Here is a 20,405-nt window from a genome sequence, read left to right on the forward strand (position 1 = left end):
CTGTGGTTCAGACAGGCTCCTTCAGGGAGAAGGAGGAGGAGGAGGCTCAGCCGGACACCAAGCCCTGCAGCCCGAGGGAAGGGCTCCTGGGTTGCTGGGCAACCCCACCAAATGCAGCCCCCGCGCCAGCACGGGTGCCCAGCATGTCCTGGGGTGGGGCTGAACCCCAACAGGGCTTGGTCCACAAGGTGTAGGTGGAGCTCAGATGCGGCTCCCCATAGATAGGACCCACTGGGTCCTATGAGGGATGTGGGTGGCACAGAGCACCCACAGTCCAGCACAGGGACCTGTAGTAAGAGCAGTCCCCAGAGGATGCTGGCATTCAAGGTTTGGCTCCCTTGTTGACCACTTTTTGGGAAAGGACATTTACCCCTGAGTGGCTTAGTGCCAGTCTGGGAAGAGAGATTGCTCCTCTTGAGCTCTAGTCTGGCTCATACTGCATTCCTGAATCCCAGCCAGCACCTCTATCCTCCTGCCAGATGCACCAAGCTGTCCCCCACAGAGCCATGGGCAGTAGTGGTACATGAAAGGACTGTGAATGGTTTAGGAGCCAATCTGAGGGAGATAAGATTGGATTCCACTTAGAGAGGGGTGCTTAGTACAGAGGCAGGACTTGGGCAGCCTCTCTGCAAGAAGGCTGTGATGGAGTCAGCCCCTGCCTGCACTGAGCACAGCCCTGCCTGCAGTGCCTGGGACCATCTGACCTCTCCCTTCTTCCAAAATCAGGCACAAACTCAAGAAAGTTTAGGGACTTGACTATGACTGTCCAACTGAGAAACAGCTAAAGCATGTCTGACACAGATCCAGCCCACGCTGACCAGCTAACATGGACATTTCTTAGCCATCATGTGGCCATCAGAGACCATTCCCAACAGAGCATTTGCAAGCAGAACCAGTGCTGCAGACTAAAAGGGCTTCATAAGATAGATGGAGACCAGTTGTCAGTTCGCGTCAATGCCCAGGTACATCCTTGGGCACATGTAAATCTGGTTATATTCAGTATAACCCTCTCACACACTACTTCTGTTGTGTCATGTTTGGGTTTTAAATTATACTGGCAGTACTGGACCTGTGATAGATCCAGCAAGAGATCTCAGCATCTAACACACCACTTATTTTCAGCTAGATGCAGACTACGGAGAGCTGCTCGAGACAAGAACATGTCATCCAAATGTACTATAGAAAAGCCAATCAGGTACCTAAAGGAGAATGGGGAATGGAAATACCTTTCTCCTTCTCCTTTCCTTGGGGTACTGTGGGGATAAAATTTTCAGCCAGTTGAACGGACACTACTTCTTCAACTGACTGCACAAGGTTCTGTACAGAAAAAGCACCATGTAATTACTTCATGCCAGTCACAAGAAATGGGAATGGGAAGCAGATAATCTGAAAGGAAGGGAAGCAATGAATGATGTCATTCTGGGCTTCAGAAAGAACAAATCATCCAGAGCAGCTATTCTGACTACTTTACCACAGCCAGCTTTAGTAAGAGGTTCAAGAAAGATTCTGCTGTAAAAATCCTTTAGGGTTTCCAAATCTAAGGAGGATTCTACTGGTTAGTGCAGCAACCTCACAACTGCACTGGAAGATCCAGCACACCCTCTTTGGCAAGTTAATCCAGCTACTGCAATATGCTGGTTTATCCTTTATAGCTCAATATTGCAAATCCATTTTCAAATCACACCTTCTTTTATCCTTATAACATGCTCTACAATAAAGCCAGCTGTTTTCACACATCAAGAACACATGGATTGCATTCCCATGGGCTCTGTGGTTCCCAGCATGGATTTGGTGGCACTGCCATAGCACCAGCACCAACCTCATGCACCTCCCCAGCGTATCTGAAGGGCCACAGGGCATGACTTGATGGCATGGACTGTAACACCAGGGCATGTGGGAGAGGAGTGTTGTGGGCACTGACTGTCTGCAGGAAACCTTTGTGATGCAGTGACAGCAGCTCATGGTCCCAGCACTGATGCGTGTCTTGCATGTGTAGCCATGAGCTACTGGAGTGAATCTGAGCCTCAGCCTGAAACATGTCCATCGCCCACTGCTGCTATTTCTGGCAACAGATGAGTCTTTTAAATCCCTTGATGTGGGAAAAGAAGGGTCCCTCAAATGTAAAGCTAGAGAAACAAATTCTCTACTTTTTTTAATACTTTGTATGATGTTTCTCAATATATTAGACTTCCTTCAGACTGATATATTAAGAACAAGAGGTTATGAAATGGCTGAGTTGAGATGGGTATCTAGACTATAACAGACACACTCACCTTGTAAATCTGGTTTTATGTGTCTCTGTTTCCAGCACATGTACATATTTCTCCAAGACTATTACTTCAAACAAGTCTTTTCCCAATTTATTTTCCCCTCTCTTAGCTACTTTTGGTTTTTTTCAAGTTCAATATTTATACATAGGCAGTTTATTGTATCAGATCTTTTAATTAATACCTTATTAAAGGGCTAGTAATAGCTTGCTGCAAATTTCAATTGACCTTTTTCCATTTGACATTAATGAGTCTATTTTCCTGTACAATTAGACCTGCTTTAAGTGACCACTCAGGACAACAGCCAAATCTCTGATTTAAGGTAATTTACTTCAAATAAATAAAATGCAACCTTCACTGTAAGCAGCTAACACATGGGTTCAAATCAAGCATATCAGTGAGCCACGAATAGGATGGGAGTTGGAGATGCTGTAAAAGATTTAAGAACCTTGACTTATTTACAGCATCACTGTGTCTTGAGGAAGGACTGGAATTTTGTTTCTTGCTCTTAAACACTGCCATCAGAAGATTTGAATGCTGTTGCATGTACAAAGGAAAGCAAAAAATGAGGTGAAAAGGCTACAGTTGCAGAGACAATGACTGAAAAATTAAGAATTTCATATACATTGAGTATGGCCACGGTCCAAAAATTTGCATGTGCACATGTAAATTAGGGGCTGTATCAGAGTGAATAGGCACAAGGTGGTTCAATGCAGTTTGCAAGGGTGACCTCAGCTCTGGCACTTCCCAGCTCTGAGTGTTTGCCTCTGCAATCCCACTGTTGACTTTTATCATGACTTGCTGCATATAATTTCCTGCAGGACACATGACATGCTGGTGCTGCTGCCTGGCAGCTTCCCTGGAGCAGCCTCGCCAGCTCGAGTGAGGGATTGCCCAGCAGACAACTGTAAATGGTACAGGGACGAGTGTAAGAGGGTCTTGCTGGTGGCACTGGTGAAGTGATGGGCCCAGCCTTCCCAAAGACAAACATTCCCATCACTACCAATGATATCGTTACCAGTAATTGACTTGAAGAAAAGACCAAGACGGTGACAGCAGAGAAGGAAATGCAATGGGCAGACTGTCTCCTAAGTTTTAGCAGCCAGTTTCTAAGACTGATGGGGCAGAGGTTTTTAATGTGGTTTTATGTGTTTTCTTTAAAATAATTCAACACTGCAGCTTGGAGTTGGAATAGTGATTAATAATACTCTGCACAGGCTATTGTTCCTAATTCTTTGAAAGAGGAGCTTGTTTCGCAATTTAACATGTACCGTTTAAAAGTAGAAGGTATTTTTATATAAACATTTTTGTTGTGTCCAATCAAAATGAGGAATAAAATCAAATAATTCATAGTTAACATGGTCAAAGGTACTCCTATATGTGTGCTCAAAGAAGAAGAAAATATATGTAATATTTTCTAGTGTGAAAAAGCTGTAAAGAAAACCTGTTGGGGAAAAAAAACCAGAAAACATTTAATCAGTGTGCTGAAACAGAAATAAAAAATAAAATACTTTCATTGATTCTAGAAAACATGGCAGCAGAAAGGAAAATACAGGCTTCAGCAAAGCCTGCAATTCTCAGAGGCTCTTGTAAATACAGCTATAATTTTCCTTCTTTCAGTGAGTGGTAGAAGATGAAGGAGAGGAAGGTGAGTAGGCAGAAGCAGAGGCAGAGTTCATCTTTTCACAATTACGCAATTACCCATGGAGGTATCCTGTGAACATCTGACTTCATTAAACCCTGCAGGACTGAGGGCTGTGGCAGCATGCCCCAGAGCCCCTTGCTGACAGTGACTCCCACAGCTTGCAGGCTCTATGGGCTTGCTCCCTCCATCTCCTGTGACAGTGACTGTCCTGCCTTGTGGCCAGGAAGGCCGTCAGGGACTGGAGGATGTGGTATTCCCTGGCCGGCATTCTGCTTGCACAGCTGGCATAGAGTGGAAGCATTAAAGCATGCAAATTTGTGGTGATGAAAGTAATTTTTTATCAGTAAACATTTCCACTATAGATCAGAGAAAGGAGAACATCAAATGTGCTTTCCCCTTCCCTTGGTGTTCAAATGACTGCTTTCAGAAGTGATGGGATCATGTTCTTATTCTTGTTGCCTTTGAAAAAAGAAGTCCAAACCTCTTTGTGACCCTTCCTAGACAAACTGCTTTCAGCATCTCCCTTTTTGCCTGTGTTCTTTAGCTTTGCTTAGCAAAAATGTTTGCTGAATTTAAGTGGAATTTACAAAGAGTTTTAAGTCAATCAAAACTACATTTTCTGGAGGACAAGCAATCTGTCAGGAATTATTTCCTGGTGCTACTCTGGATTTGTCATCTGCCACTGGGCAAGTCTTTTGCCTTCTTGCTACTTATCTTAAGCTGTTTGGCAACACATCATATTTCTTAATAGCTTACAAAGGAGTCAAAGAAAAACATTTTTAATTTGACAAACAGATTACAGATAAGCTTCTAAATTGTCTGAATGGCTCTAAAGCTAACCCACATATTTCTAAGTGATTTGTCTAGACAATGGATGAGTCAAGCCTTTTATCCATTCTGTTTTATACAATAATTGGTTCTGCTCAGTGAAGATTTCATTTAACATTACTAAATTGAATGCCTTTCATTACTATGTGCTGTTTAATTTAACACTGTATTGACATCTTGCATACTAAATAACTTTTTTATCAGGGTAGAGTCGTAAGCCCATTCTCACAATGTGATAAGAGCAACACCATCCATGTATGCACTAGTAGTGTCCTCAAAGATGAGACTACGGAATCCAAGGTATCCCATTGGGCCCAAAAAAAAAAAAGGGCTAAGAAGATGAAAGGAACCTCAGTGATGAATGGGAAATGCTGCTGCTGAAACCTTTCCTTATTACCATTCTCTGTCATTTTCAATTGCTCTCTCCCAATGAGTAACGAGGACTTCATCGCTTTTGCCAAGCTCCACTGCAAGTTGCTGCTGTGATAACACAGTTAATCACAGGACAGGCAGGGGCTCCTTGCTTCTGGCAGAGGATTTCAACCACCCTGTGACTTCTCTTGGGTGACCTTGAGAAAGCAGTCCTTGCCTATAACAGCAATGACATTAAAACTCCCCTTAATGGAAATTATCTCCCCTGTACCCTATACCCAGTTTTAACTGCTCAGTCCTCTCTACTCTTTTCTTTAGGCTTCTGTGCACATTATTGAGACTATGCAGTAACAGAACCACCAGGAAAAGGAACTCCTTCCCTGGTCAGGACATCCACAGTCACACCGTACCACAAATCACTGGGACACATCCCACAAATCAGCGTAAAAATTCCTATCCTGACAGAAAATAGCACTGTGCTAAAGATCAGAGTAGAAACCATAATGCCTCTGGCTCTACAAATGTAAAACTTTATTCCAATCATGATAAATACTTCAGTATTTAGCTGATCTCATAAAAAATAGTCTTACAAAAATAGCTCAAATCTCAAAGCAGATTTCCTTTATTTTGCAGTAAGTATGGGTACTACCATACATTTGAGGTCAGGTGCTAGTTGTAAACATCCCCGTAAATGTGGCCAAAATACATAATTATCAGATCTTATACATACAAATATTAAGGGATTTAATTGCCTGTATTTGGAAATGGTTTTGGACCATGGTTGAGGTTTTAAATGCAGTTGTCAATGTTTCATAACAGGGGGTTTGCCTTTGGCTTATTTGACAGCAGAGCTGGATATACCAGTAGCACCATGAATAATCTAAATAATCAATCATTAATTAATACATGGCTGGGTTCTTCTCTCATATTGGTCTTAGACTGGTTGTGTACTGAAGGCAAAATCAGGTACTGTGTAATTTTATATGTTTTGCAATAAATTCCTGATATATGTGCATGAAGAACTGCATGCTGACACTGCATAGGTGGGGAACACCACCCCTGCTCCCCAGCTTCACACATCTGCTTGAAACTTCTGTTTCAGAGCTGGTGACAATTCATTTAATAATTAACCATTTACTGTTTAGTCTTCACTCATCTCTTGTAGTCCTTTTCCTTGATAAGATTGACTAACATTAATTAATTTTAACTAGACCTTTACAAAATACATAACATTTTCTAGGAATTTCTGATACCCTGACATTCTGTTGAGATGCAGGAGGAAGGAAAAACTAATCTGCATCTTAAAAATTTCCCTGCATCATGTCAAACAAATCTAAATATAGGACCTTGGAATCTTTAGTTTAGCAACACTAAAATTTTACATTGTGAAAATGTTTATACACTGTATGTTAAATATTACATTCTGATATTGTGTTATAAATACAATGCTGCTAGTACAATACAAGGCCAAAATAAAAAAAATTGAAATTACAAACCTCAACTAAACATTTTAGCTACAGAGATAAATATATTTTGATATTATGAAAACAGTTTCTTTCAACACAAGGGTGTAGCTTGATTAAGTGTTTTTATTGCATTTTTGGCAACTTTCTATTTAACTGAACTGCATTTATCTAACATGAATCTCTTCTGTCAAAAAATTATCTGTTCTATTTCCAGTGTACAACACCAGTAATTCTAACACTTATGAGATTCTTCACATTTCCTTGCCAGACCCTTTCTTAGAAATTGGGAATGACAGATGGGATTTGTGAGAGAAAAGGATACTTTCTGTACATATAGCCCAAGGGCATGAGAAGAAGTCAACATTCTCCAAATAGATTTTCACTAGCTATTGCCTTTGTTTTCTCTGTAGCCTCTCACTTCTTATTAAGCTGGAATCATCTTCAATTGTTGTCCCTGAGTATATTTTTCAAAAGGAAAGAATGTCCTTTGAGGAACCCATGGGTGTAATGAAAATGCTCTTTACATCAAACAGTAACAAAGCCGATCCATCCACCATGCATGGACTCTGATCTCAAAAGTGACCGAAAATCTGTAAAACACCAACCAAAATTCCTTTTGTGTCAGTACAAATGCAATGAAAAGGGGAATTAGGATCCTATAATAAAAAAAACACATTTCACTGCTCCAACCACAACTGGTTTCTAACTGCAGCACTGCAACATTAATACCTGATATTTCCAGTATGTACCTGTTACAGTTGTAAGGCCAGAGCAAAAACTGAGGTACCTCACACATGACACATCTCTATACACCTTGTACATTAATATATTTTTATGGGAACATCTGAATTTCATCTTCTGGTGTTGGGGTTTTTTAGGAGCTCTCCTGTTTTTTTGGGGTTTTTTTCTCTGTTAAAGGAATTTTTCCCCTATACATGTTGCTAGGGGAACAAATGGCTGAGTATTTAAGAAAAACAAAGGACCTGGCTGCTCTTTTTGTTTCACCTGGGTGTGTGGGCAGTCGGTCTGGTGTTTGGAGAGAGAGGGAAGCTGCTGCTTCTTCAGCTGTTTTTTTCCTGCTGGAGCAGCCCCGGGATCCCAAGCCCGCCTTCCCTGCTCCGCTCGGAGCCGGGCTGTGGCCGCCCTGCCCCGCTGCTGCTTCGAGCCTTCGCTGCGTTGTAGCCGTGCTCACCCTGCCTGCCCAGACCTCCGGGGGGGTTCTCCGTTTGGATACATCTCCTCTGCCACCTGGGATTTGTGCTTGTCCCTGCCATTCCAGCCTGCTGTTCCTGAGGGTCTGGCCGGACCCAGGGGTTTGTGAAGCTCCTTTGTCCCATCCCTTCCCGGGATCCCAGGGCACCGGTGCCGCGTGCTCCCCGAGCTCGCTCCGGAGCGCCCCCTGCAGCCGCGGGGGACCCATCGCACCTGCCCTGCTCACCGGGAGCCGCCAGCGCCCCTGCCGGCTGCGAGCGGAACTGCACCCGAGGGGAAAGGGCCCGACAGCCGAGAAGGCTGGCACTGGGTTTGTGATTGTTTGCTGTTATTGCCATAGTTATTGCTGTTTGTTTGACTGGTTATATATATAATAGTAAAGAACTGTTATTCCTATTTTCCACATCTTTGCCTAAAAGCCCCCTCGATTTCAAAATTATAATAACTCGGAGGGAAGGGGGTTGCATCTGCCATTCCAAGGGAGGCTTCTGCCTTCCTTAGCAGACACCTGTCTTTCAAACCAAGACATCTGGAAAGTGATTTCTTCTACAGCACCAGAGCAGAATGGTCCATCAAAACTGCATTTCAGATCAACAGGGTAATAGGATGGAGTGTATTTTAAATTCCCTCTGTATTCATTCCTTAATTTGAATAATGCTTTTCATTCCTCCTTACCTTTATTTTTTTTACCAAATTTCATTTTGAAGAAGTTGGCATTTGCTGGGTTTTGGACCAAAACATAACATTCCATCAAAATGGGTGATTTTTTGACAAACTTCTCAAATACGTAATTGTTGCACACACATTGTGAAAAATTCTCTTAAACTGAGTCATTGTGTAAGTTAAGAACTTTAATAATTTGGTGCTGTATTCTGCAAGAACTCTGTCTCGGGTTACTTGTTGATGACAGTAAATTGGTTTTTAAATGATATAAAAGCTTCCAAATCAGCATTTCAAAAAGCAGGTAGGTAATCTAAAGACTATAAGTACAGAATGTAAACACAGGTGGGTCCAGACATCGTTTCAAAACTTGCTGCATATTTCAAATAACTGAGGAAGTGATATTCCCTTGTCTGTTTACCATAAACTCATTACAAAGAGTTCTCCCAATTTAAATACAGAATATTATTTCAGTCATTTTGCTCTTTTTCCTGCTCACAACTTGCTTGCAAGATGGTCCTGGTTTTCTTCAAATATATGCACTATCACTACTTATTATCTATCAGTATTACAATTACACACACAGGTACCATTGAATTATTGGGATTTTTTTCAGGTAGTTGGGAAATTTTTCCAGCAATGAGCAAGAAGCAGCCAAGAATGCATAGCAATCAAGAGTAGGGACAGGACAGGAGAGCCACCCTGCAGAAAGACCTGGACAGGCTGGAGGAGTGGGCTGACAAGAACCTTGTGAAGTTCAGCAAGGGCAAGCGTAAGGTCCTGGGAAAGCAAAGTCCGGGAGTGCAGCACAGGCTGGGATCTACCAGTCTGAGAGCAGCTCCAGGAAAGGGACCTGGGGGCCCTGAGGGACAACAGCTCAAGAGTGAACATTGTGCTGCTGCGGCAGAGAAAACCAACATGATGCTGGTCAACAGGGGCAGCACCAGCAGAAAGAAGTCATTGTCCCACTCTTTTCACTGATTGTCAGGTCACATCTGGAACACTGCGTTCAGTTTTGGCCCCTGCTCTGCAAAAAAGGATGTGGGCGGGCTGGAGAGGATCCTGAGAAGGGCACAAAGATGATAAAAGGACTGGGCAGCCTGCCATATGAGGAAAGGCTGAAAGAACTGGGTTTGTTCAGTCTTGAAAAGAGATTCAGAGGAGACCTTATCACCATATTCCAATTTTTAAAGGGTGGATACAGAGCAAATGGAGACTTCCTTTTCCAAGGAGTCACATGGAAAAGAAAATGGGTGGTAGGTACAAGCTAATCCTGGGGAGATTCCAATGAAACACAATTGGAAAATTTTTCACAATGGGGAACAGTCAAGCATTGGAATAACCTTGCCAGGGTAGTGGTGGATTCCCCAGTATTGGACACTTCTAAGATTCAGCTGGAGAGGGTGCTGGGCCATCCTGTCCAGACTATGCTTTTGCCAAGAAAGGTTGGACCAGATGATCCTTGGGGTCCCTCCCCACCTGGTATTTTATGACCTCATGATTCATGTGCTAAAGCCTTTTATTCACATGGTAACCTGTAATACTTTTGCATAAATAACAACCATTTCTTCAGTTTGTAAACAAAACTCATGTGAGTGTGTCTGCAAGGGGAGATGTATGGATTATTCCAATGGCTCTTTGGCATCAAACAAATTTGAATGAATAAATATCCCTAAGCCCAGCACTGACACTACACATTTTAGAGATGTTGAGTCACTAGAAATTCCAGGTTATGAGGATGAAAGTAAAAGTACCCATCTGAAGTTACCTCTGGGACAGCACAGTATCCCTGAGGCTGCAGCCTCCTCACTCATTGCCAGGCTCATGATCTGCTTCTGCAGGGTCCAGCTCTGCACAGACTCATGTTTTACCACTGATCCACATTGAAAAGGGATGTCTTGTGTCAAAGCAATGAGGAAAAATTAGCACTGGGCATGTGTTCTGTGGTGCAGTGATGCTGTGTCTCACATTGCTACCTCTGCTCTGCACATTCGTGGAACAAGTCAGCTTCTGCCCCAGAAGGAAACAGAAATCACTGATTTCCTCTTGAAAGTAGAAGGATAGAAGCAGAAAGAAGACTCAGCCTAATGTTGTGCATATCCTTTGATCCCACCTAGAGTACAAAACAGGCCGGCTGCTGAGCTCACCACTTCCTTCTCCATCTTTCACTCAGGGGAGCATCTCCCTTCTCCCCAGCCTTCCTGAAGGCTCTCAGCTAAAGCTGTAACAGGTGCCCAGGAAGGAAAAGTCACCAAAATAAACACTGCTCCCACACATCTCATCTGTCTTCTCACACGTAGTGGGAATTAGGGAAAGAAATTTTCTTTTGTCATATTTAGAAGCTTTTTTCTTTTTAGAAGTGTAAAGGTTGATATTTACTGTCAGTTGTTGGATGCTTCAGTTGAACAAAATAGTTTCTTTGCTGTGGATCTATAAATAACTTTTTTGAGTAACTGAAAAATATGAAGGATACATTTTATCCTTCCCAAAGTATGTACACTTCTTACCACTAGGTAAACAACTTTATTCTATTCGGAACTAGCAGTGAATTTCCTAGTGTGTGTCTGGTCTCTGGTGTAGGAAAATAACAAGTAGATGTTAGAAGAAAGGAGATTTATTTTTCCAGATTAAGCTTGAGAAGCTTTTCTTGTCTAAGAATACAAGTCCATTATTTGGTGATTATTTTATTTTTCTCGGATTATATGTTCTCAGCAGTATTTTGGAAGGAAATCTGGTGGTGCATAGACATTAGCATAATAATACAGTTTTATTTCCTAAATCCTTTCTGAAAATTCAGGTGTTACAGTCTCAGCATTTCTACAGCACAATAAATTCCCTAAGCACACCACAGGGTTTCATATACCAGCTCCTTGCTATAAAAGGACACTGAGTGGCCACCAGAAAGGTACTGTCAAGTGAGGAACTAAATGACAAAGCTCTTTTAGGGAAAAAACCAAAACAACAAAAAAACCCAGCACAAAAGCAAACAAACAAAACCAACAACAACAAAAAAACCCCTAGTAATCTTTGCTAAACAAAACTAGCTGTCATAGCCAGTGCCTTTCTCATTCACTTAATTTCTTTATCAGATCATAAAATTTGATTATTTTTCTTTTATCTTGCCTTGGACCATGGTACTTGCTGTATGAGGGAAAACATTGATTGTCCTTCTTAATTGCTCACAGAGCAGCAGCTTTGAGTGTCCTGCCACTGCTAACATATCTATGAATCCTTTTGCAGGGACTCAAAATCTTGCCAAAGTAGGAATTGAACAGTGAAAATATTTCTTTTTTCTCGTTTCATGGTCCCTAGCTTTGGCCTCCTCCACCTGGACCTGCTTCCCCATGTCAAATGAACATGCACTGATTTAAAGCTGAGAGGATGTGCTGAAGGATTACCAGTTAACAAGCTGGACTACACTGCATATTTTTACCGCTACCCCTTGCAGTTAGGACTCTTAAGCCACAATAATATACTACCATTACTCTGAGTTTTAACTGAGATACAGATGCTCTAAAGTAAAGCTTCTAATTACCAGGATAACTTGACCTTCTCATACAGCAAATGTTCATTTACACTAATACAATTGCAGAAGGGGAACACTAGTGTCATTGGTAATACTGGGTTTTAAAACTGGGAAATGCTACCTGATGACCACTTGTTAAATCTGTCTGTAACAAAAATAAACTAATGCAGTGACACCTTAGTTTTTTCCATGAGTTGGGATTTGCTCTGCATCTGCCAGCTCACTCTCCCTACCACCACAGCACTTGCTCAGAGTCAAGCACAGTAACAGCTGCTTAAGGAGCACATGGGTTAAACATGTTGAGTTTTTCTGGCTCACTCATGGGACATTCTCCTTTCAGTACTTTCCTGGCTCTGATTCTGGGTGGACCCAAACACTGGTGGATATACCAGTTCTTCACTCAGGCTTGCTCTCACTGCCCTCCTGCATACCAAGAACAGGAGTTACCTAGGCAGGCCTTCAGTTCTGGCTTCAGCATCCTGCTCCATGTCACATCAAGGTGCCAAATTTGCATGCACTGGCTTGTGGACCAAGCATTGTAAGTGACAGCAAAGTCTCCAAAAACAATAGTTGGGGCAGAGGATGTAAGGAATAAGAAGAGTGAGTAGCTGACAACAGTCTGCAACCTCACAGTGCTATTAGCATTGGAAAAAAGTCCCCATTCATTTTGTCTTATCTGACAGCCACAGCTTTACAGTGTCTGAAAGCCAGAGGAAGGGATCAATAGACATTTGCTGACAACTGGGATTTTGTTTTAATCCATCCACAAAAGGTTATGTTTTGGTAGCAGATGTTTCTATACAGGTCTGAAATCATAAAGAGAAGGCCAGCTAGCCCTTTACAGGACTCATGGTTTAAACAGCAGGAATACTGCTTGCTGCAGAGCAGACTTCCCATTTCCAGTGGCAAAGTCCACCCTGGTGACAGAGACACAATTGTCATGCTCAGGTTAAAATAAATGTATTCTTCAGGTAGGCTTTTAAGTAGAGAGAATGTAATTTATTAGAACAAATTACATCCCTGAAGGAAGTAAGTAAGCTTTCAAGGACATAAACTGTCTTCTAAATGTAGTAGTCATGGCATGATGAATTGCATGTTTGTCAATACCACTTGGAGCCTGGATGTTGAAGTTGCTGTATAGAAGTACCAGCTTGTTTTAATGGTTTTATGGTCAAGCAGTATCCAAAAGACAACGAATTCACATTAATTCATTGCCTATACTGTGTTCATTTAATTTTCTTTGGGGACAGGTACACAGCAAATTTCTATAAATCTTACATCAGGATGGAATTGCTAATACCTAAAAGAAAACCTTAGCCTGAGAGAATCATTGGTTACATGTGTCCAAAGCATCTGACCTGTGTTTTTGATTAAGACGTGAGGTTTCAAGCAAGAATGAGCAAAGAAAACCCAACCGATCTCAAATCTTTAAACCAATCTTTAAATCTTTGATGCTAGCCAAAATGGCAAACAAACATAGTCAACTCAGATTCACAGTCAAGTTACGGACAGGAAAGTTTGATGAAACCTTTTGAGATGCTTACCCATATTGCTGGACCTCTTTCCTTCTGCCACCTGACAGCTGTGTTTGGTGCCTGAGTGTTTACAGTCACTGTGATATAGTGGGCTGGCTGAAAATCAAAGAGAAGGAGTGTTTGAAAAGGTATTTCCATTAAAACAAAAAGTTGTCTTGTTTGTGTTCCCAGCTGACTCTAAGACTATGTTGTAATACCTGTGCTTTACCTCCTGGACTTCAGTTACATTATAGATTCATTTATTGGTTGGGTTTTGTTTGTGGTTTTGTTTTGTTTTGCGCTTTTTGTTAGACTTTTCCATTTCCCAGTCATATTGCCATTTTCTATTACTTGCACAAAAATGTCTCCATAAAAACCTTAATTGCCAATCTTAACATTCCTTTGGGCTGTATGAGAACTTTCATTCCAATTTCTAATTTCAGTAAAGGCACTGCACAAAAGCTGTTGAATTATTCAGAACTATATGTAACTGGTACAAATTCTCTAGGCTCTGTCTAGTTTGATTAAAGGTAAATCCTAGCAGACATTGTCACTGCATTGAGAGAGTAAACAGGAAGAGTTAAACAACCTGTAAATGAATGATAAATCCCCCACCTTCTGCAGATACCTTTCCCTCCTCATTTATATCAAAGCATTTACCATCATCTTACCTAATTTCTCTTCATTTAGAAAAACCTATGCCATTACATGCAGGATTGATTATGATGACAAAGCAGAAGCAGATGGCTGTTCACAGTAGCTTATTGGAGTAAGAAATGAAACAAGTTCTTGTTTATCTGGGGCCTGATCTCTCTGAGGCATAAAAAAGCTGGAAGTACCTGCCTTAGGAAGTGTTTTCAGTGTGGCTGTGTTGCCACTGCAGAATATAAACCTGCCATGGGATTACAGCAATGACCCTGTCAGACCCAAAGCATGTGGACAACTGAATTTGGAATGTTTTGTCTAAAACTGAATCTCATGACTTTGTCAGTGTCAAGAGGGACTGCAGGTCTGTTCTGTGCAATTGGCCAGGCACTGAGGGGATTATTTACATCCCAAAGCACTGAAGTTGAAGAACAGCGTGAGGCACAGCTGACTGTGAAGAGCAGCGGCACCTGTTGTCATCAGAAAGCTCAACTGAATGAATAAAACTTCTAACAACTGCCATAAGCAGATGTTAAAAGTGGGATCTCTTGGGAAGTGTAAAGCAAATGTTACCTACAGTATGCTGACTGAAATTAAGTATCTGTCATGAGTACTCTTGGGCTAAGGCCACCATAAGAACGAGCTGGGTAATCTCTGAAAGCAGTTACTCAAGAATGCTCCCTTTTACCTTTGAAAATGTCACTTCTAATCCCATTCCTTGGGATTTTTGCACGACCATTCAGCTCCTGTGCGAACTTAGACCAACAGAAAGAATTGCCTTCTCCCTGTCTCATTTGTGCAGGTGTCAGTAGGATGGTAGAGGTAAAAGAGAACTCAGCCATGAGTAGAGCCAGGCTCTACTTTAATTCACAAGATTAAATCCATTTGGGGATTCCATTTGGCCTTCTCATACTGCCTTGAGAAGATGGCATAGAGGCCTCATGCCTCTATGTAGACTGGGAAAGCCATACCCATCTTTGATTCTCTGCTGGTGGGATGAGGGGATGGATTCTGTCGATTCTATAGATTTATGTCCACAGCAAAGCACAGGGGCAATCTTCTTTAAATCCGATGTCACACTCTGAGGGGAAGTTGGGTGAAGTTCTTCCAACTTGACTGACCATCTTTCACTTGTATTGAATTTCAGGACTAGGTTCACTTGCCCACACATAGGCACCTGGAACCATTTTAGATGCTTCAGCAAGTACCCTGCTTGACTTCCAGTGCCAGAAACACAGAGAACTACAATTAGCCCTGTGTCATCTTAGTCCACCTCATGCCAATAGCTCAGATGTTGTCGGGATCCTCTGGCAGCCAAAGGGGCTCCCAGTTTAGAAAGGATAGGTAATCCCGTAAGAGGACAGAAACCCTACTTAACTGATCTTTTCTACAGCTGCAATTCCACATTTTTGATATCGGAAGCATTAGACAGCATTCAGGCTAACCCATTTCTGAAAGCTAAAATATAAACAGATTTGCCAAAAATATTTATTAGATTGCCTAAAATTCATAAAACTTCTAGGAAATAAACCTATTTATGAGCAGTTTAGAAGCAGAATGGGGCATTTCCTAAAGCCTTGGAAAGAAAAGTACTCAGAAAGAAGAGTAGAGAAGAGGAACAGAAATACTAGTCATGTCTCAATGGTTTGTGGAAAAATAATATGTGGAACTAAAAAGGTGGTGTATTTCCTTCTTTTAAGGATGCTATTACCCTATAAAGTGCAATATTTTGTGTGGCCTGGCAGGGAAGACTACTGCTAAAATCTACAAACCTGTAATGAAGGAGACAATTCCCCATGCACTGAAATTTTGGATGTCTGTGGCAATAAGTGATAATGGATGTAACCAAGATTTGGAATACACTGAATAACTGAAATGAATGCAGAACAGGTTGTTGCTGCCCATTGACAACTTAGTTATAATTTAAGCAACTGGACAGGGATGAAGGGCAGGAGTGGAACTCAAGACCACCTCTCCATTCAGGGAAAATATACCCATAGTTTGGGAGCAATATTGGGCAATACAAAATACATTTACCACAGGTATATTTCTCACCATCTGAAGAATGAAATGAACGGCATTTTCTTGATCTCAGCTGTTGTCTTGGGATGTATCAGAGACAGGGTCTAAGAGAAAGGCTAAAATTGTTTGGGTTATTTAATAGAGACTGGTTTTACTGATTTCCAGCTGGTTAGAGCTAAAAAAGCTAGCTTGACATGTGATTTTTTTAGGAGCTAATATTTTCTCTTGGAAGTCTGTAATTCTGCAATAACAATTACTTTTAGCGGAATTAATGCTACGAGTCAGTCCTACTGGCCAGAGCTATGAATATATGACTAGCACTGACATTCTGGCTATCTGTTATCACCCATACCAGCAGTGGAATGGGCATGTGAACTCACCCCCACTTGCACAGTAGCAACCCTTAACTGTGCTGTTGCACCACTGTGTTGGACACAAACGTGGCATCCAGTGTTTTCAAACAGATGAATTTAAAGGTAGATATCCAAAATCCTTATCTAGACAGATCAATTATTCCATTCTGAGTGGTTTTCCATTGACTGTTTTTATTCTAACTAGGAAATCAGACTGCTTTTACCAGACTGCCAAAATACAAGGCCAGATGTTCAGTGTCATATACTTGAGTACCAAGACTTTGGCTTCTGCAAGTCTGATTGTTTTCTATGCAAGTAAGTAGCTTTACCTCCTTTTGTAATTTCATATAAGCATTACGAGATACAAGGAAAATTAAGGTGCAAGGTTCATGTTTAAAAGGCTGAATGACTAGCATGTGTATCCTGATAGCTGTTTAAAATCACATATAAACACTTGCTTATCCAGTGTTCCTATCTGCATTATTATATTTATGTTCAAATGTAAGTATCTGCATTTTTAAATACACATGTTCTCTTGTCTTGTACAAGTGCCGGAAATGCTCCCATAGCTTGCAGAGGAATACAGGATGTGGGTGGCAATTTTCTCCAAACATTTTATCTGGCAATTTTCAGACAGCTTGGATTATGGATTTTCTTTCCTTGCTAAAGAAGAACAACAATAGTGCTATTAAAGCTATTAAAAGATAATAGCTGATACCTAGAGAGCTAGAGAGGGCTGGGAAAGTGGGAGAAAAATAACTCTGGTTTAGGCAACTGAGACTAATCCTGTAATATGCTGAGCTACCCCAGCTCTTCTTTCGGTAGTGGACGGAGCCCAGACTGGCTGCAGTAAGTGAGCATGAATTTCAGTTCTTGGTACCTGATCCCTAAGACATGGCTGGCTGCAGCATGTCTAGGGCATGGTCTTGGATTAGTGCTCCCAGAAACCCGGACCTGATCTATTCAGAGAAGGTAGGGGAGACCTGTTGGGTGCAGACAGGTCAGAGATGGCTGTCCCCGCTGAGCCACATCCCTGCAAGACTGCATATGGACCAGCTTGGCTGTCTGCATCACCTGAGACCCCGCTGTGCTACCCCAAGCAGCTTTTGCATGAATTGCTATATCTGCATGGCACAAGGACACAACACAGTTTCATTTAGTTTCTGGTTCTTCACAACATTTCCTCACATTGATCTACTGCTGGTAATTGAAATACAGATCAAAATGATTCACCCATTACCAAAAGGAAAGTAGTCATGATTGTACAAGAAAATAATGAGAAAGACTGGATCTTGATCCCCCAGACCTGTGGCCTAAGCAACAAGTGGTCCTATTTGTAACATGCTCTAGTGGGTTTGGTTTGTAACCAGGCAGAAACACCAATTTAGTGTAGTGGTTTGGCCCAAAATACTCATTACTGTTTACCTTCTGTGAGATAAGAATTCGGAGAAACACAAAACAGGCACCAAACTTGAAAGAATATAAAGAAGTTTATTAACAGACCTAAAAGAGAAAAAAAAATCATACCACACCTTCAGAACACTTCTCCTCCCCCTCCCACCTTTCTCCCTTCTCCCAGTGACAATGTAAGAAGAGAACCCTTGAGATGTTCAGTCTGTTTATCACTTCCATAATAACCTTGTTCAGTCCATGTAGGAAGAGGAGTCTCTCTTGTCCATGCTATGAAAACATTATCACAATGAGACAGCCGCCCGGCTTGGTTCTCTGTTTGCATGTGAGTTCCTTCCCACGACTTGCAGCTTTTCCCACAACTGCTTTTGAGGGCCCACTCTTGAAATTACTGGGGTAAAATTTTAAGGTTGAGCCATTCAGAAATAAAAGTTCTCTTCACGCATCTCTGGGAGCATTTCATCTCTAAGAACAGAGGCCCTCCTCCTTCCCTGGGAGAAAAGGGTCCTCCTCATCTTCATCTCTAGGACTATCTCTGGGAGCATGTCTAGGAACTGAGGTTTTCTCCTTTCCCATTTGGAGCAAAAGTCCTCATTGCTTCCATCTCTCCCTGTTCAAATTTCTCATGAAATTACAGCTGCTTTAGCATCTGCCTATCTCAGTGCAGGTGCTTTTGCTCACAAGTACAAGTTGAACGCTCCACCCCCCATGCCTTCATGAAATTACAACGGGTACTCTGATATATCATAGCATCACAACAGAATTTCAGCTTTAAGCATCTCCTCTTTCTCTTCCCTCACATTTTCAGCTCTTCACAGCAATAAAAGGGTTAATCTCACCTAGGCCTTGCAGCTGGAATTTCACTTATGGCTGTTGGTCACATGATCTTTTGCCGGGCTGCAGGGCAGCTTCAGATGAATCTTGGCCACACATGGAGAGGAGAGCCGAGCCCCTCCAGCTGCCCACAGCAGGGCTGTGGGGGGGTTCTGCGGGTGGAACAGGGCCCATCGGCTCCAGGATGGCCGTGGCCCGGCCTGGCCTGGCCCGAGCAGGGCCTGGGCCAGGCCTGCTGGCCCCGCATGGGGCCCACAGCCACCAGTGCCAGCACTGGAAACAAGAGAGAGCTGGGGGGGCGAGGTTTGTCTATTCTTAAGTGTGCATCACAGAGGCGGTCACAATTTTAAGTAGCTTAAAGAATTGTCCATATTCAAACTGGCCAGCTGATAGGTTCTGTCAGGTCAGGTCACAGAGGAAGCTGTAAGCACCCCTTTGCAAGAACATCACTTCTGGGCCTATGCTTGCTAACCCATGACACATGCTCTTGTAACTGTTAATTAATATAGATATAGAAGATGCCTGGTTTTCATATGTATTAGTGAAGAGTGAAGAAACCACAAATTCACCAGTAAGGCTGGTTTGAAAGAAAGTGCCATTTTTGGTGTTTTATGATAAAGAAACTATTGAACAGGTAAAAGTAGTTTCTTGCATTTGGTTACTAAAATTAGAGCATCACAGGTCTGACAAAGTGGGGGCATGGAGTGAGAATACTGACCATAAATAGAACTTGATCAAGAGTAACGCTGTCCGTGTCATTAATTGTTGTCTTCCCTGATGGGGGAGACGTTCAGATTTTTGCCAGGAGAAAAAAGGAGGTGAATGGGACTTCATGCTTCTCAGTCTCCAGATAGGTGTTTATTAATTCTTATCTAAGGAGTACAAGCCACTGGCATGGCTTATACATAGCACAGAGCAGAGAATGCAGCAAGAAGACAACTTATCAAGATTTCACAGCCTTTTTAAAGGTAAATTACCCAATGAAAACTTAAAACGCAAGATATTTTCACTTTTTTACCAATGTCCAACAAGTTCCTAAATCACGTAGACAGGAACTGCGGAATTCTTTATCCAATCATCCCAAACCACTATTGCTGCAAAATATGGAGTTAGTGAAGAAGAAGAAAGAAGCTTTTAACTACAACTTATCCTCCATTTTGAGGTTTTCTACTTCTATCTATTTACTATGCAAATAGACCTAACAACTCTAAATTTTTCACCCTGTGATAATCTCACATAGTATTCTATCACCTAATTCACACCATTGTAGATTCAAATTCTTCCCAGAGGCTAGGCAAATTTTCCCATGGATAAAGGTCAAAACCAGTAATGTCCAGGGGGGTAAAACCTTTCAAAACAGGCAGAGAAATATTCTCTGCATTCTAGGTTCCCACAAAGAGGGAAAGGAAAAAGCCCTGCTGCATTTTTGAGCTAATAAAGCCCTTATGCCCTTCAGAAATAGCTTGTATCTTCTCAAATTCTGCAGTGAAAACTTGGAGCTCAGTCTTGCAAAAAGGCATCTACCACTCTTTTGAGATGACCAAGGGTACTCCTCTTGGTTCAGTCCAGAAGGATCCAAGTCTTGGGTCTCTGTCACACTCAGAGCTATGCACCCTCAGGCACACCAAAGGCCACTCACTAGATGCCAAAG

General features: G+C 41.9%; 1 long non-coding RNA gene across 1 annotated transcript; it reads left to right on the plus strand.

The window, feature by feature from the left end:
- Window positions 1-636: 636 nt before the first annotated feature.
- On the plus strand, window positions 637-19,733 carry LOC125323999. The gene is made up of 3 exons (XR_007202748.1): window positions 637-647; window positions 5,746-5,754; window positions 19,496-19,733. It is a non-coding gene; the product is annotated as an uncharacterized LOC125323999 (long non-coding RNA).
- The last annotated feature ends 672 nt before the right edge of the window (window positions 19,734-20,405 follow it).

This window comes from Corvus hawaiiensis, chromosome 3 (assembly GCF_020740725.1).
Source record: "Corvus hawaiiensis isolate bCorHaw1 chromosome 3, bCorHaw1.pri.cur, whole genome shotgun sequence".
NCBI classification, from domain to species: domain Eukaryota; kingdom Metazoa; phylum Chordata; class Aves; order Passeriformes; family Corvidae; genus Corvus; species Corvus hawaiiensis.